This window comes from Callithrix jacchus, chromosome 2 (assembly GCF_049354715.1).
Source record: "Callithrix jacchus isolate 240 chromosome 2, calJac240_pri, whole genome shotgun sequence".
Classification (NCBI taxonomy): domain Eukaryota; kingdom Metazoa; phylum Chordata; class Mammalia; order Primates; family Cebidae; genus Callithrix; species Callithrix jacchus.
The window spans coordinates 179,040,443-179,041,405 of record NC_133503.1 but is presented as its reverse complement, the minus strand read 5'-3'; the positions used below and the strand labels follow the sequence as shown (position 1 = coordinate 179,041,405).

Sequence of the window (963 nt, the reverse complement as noted above, 5' to 3'; positions counted from 1 at the left end):
TGGGCAGACCATTAGAAATTGGTAGCACAGAGCAGAATCATTAGGCTAAGCATCCTAAAATTACCACACACAGAAGTCACCTCATAAAGTACTGAAAATATTCTTAAATATGATTAAAAGCATATCAATTGGTAAAGAATATGTTTTATTTCTCTTGTTGGAAAACAGAAGAAAGGCCACTGAGGGACAACTAATAAAACATGGGAACAAAGTGGGTAACACTGGTTTGTATTAGAAGAGTCCTGCAGAGTTGCATGTAATGTGCAGGGCAGATGCAGAGTGAAGAGCAGAATGCCTTGGAGACTGGCAGAATCTTAAAGTAAGTAGAAACACATACATTTCAAAAGAAAACCTCCAAAGCAAAAACAAGCACAACGAATTCAGAGTACCTCTGCTTTGACCTCAAGTGGGAACCCTAAAGAAGAGAAAAAGAGGAGGTTTCTCCATGTTGGTCAGGCTGGTGTCCAACTCCTGACCTCAGGTGATCTGCCAGCCTCAGCCTCCCAAAGTGCTGGGACTACAGGCATGAACCACCTCACTTGGCAGCACATATACTAAAATTGGAACAATACAAAGAAGATTAGCATGGCCCCTGTGAAGGATGACACCCAAATTCGTGAAGCGTTCCATATTTTAAAAATAAAAAATAAAAGAAGAGAAAAAAATTCAGTTTCAGATATAGGGGAAAGAGTGCCAGGAAGCCACCTACTCTTTAAATTCATTATGTCAGTCAAGGTTGTTGATTGCTAAATAATCAAAAGTACTCTATCTACTTTAAGTGAAAAGGGGATTCATTATTGAATAAGTAATTCATTAAATCATTAAGTAATGACTGGAAGAACAGAGTAGTGTGTATGGGCTTCTGTCACCGCATGCCTCCTCAAAACCACACAGCCAAGATCTTACTTGGGAAGAAAACTCCACCTCTGCAGCTTCTGCACTGTGGACACAAAACAATCATGT

The 963-nt window shown here is 39.7% G+C and overlaps 1 non-coding gene across 1 annotated transcript; it reads left to right on the top strand.

Annotated features, from left to right (window-relative positions):
* The first annotated feature begins 527 nt into the window (after positions 1-527).
* Positions 528-636, top strand: LOC118151842 (U6 spliceosomal RNA). Its single transcript, XR_004740247.2, has one exon. It is a non-coding gene; the product is annotated as a U6 spliceosomal RNA (small nuclear RNA).
* Positions 637-963: the final 327 nt, after the last annotated feature.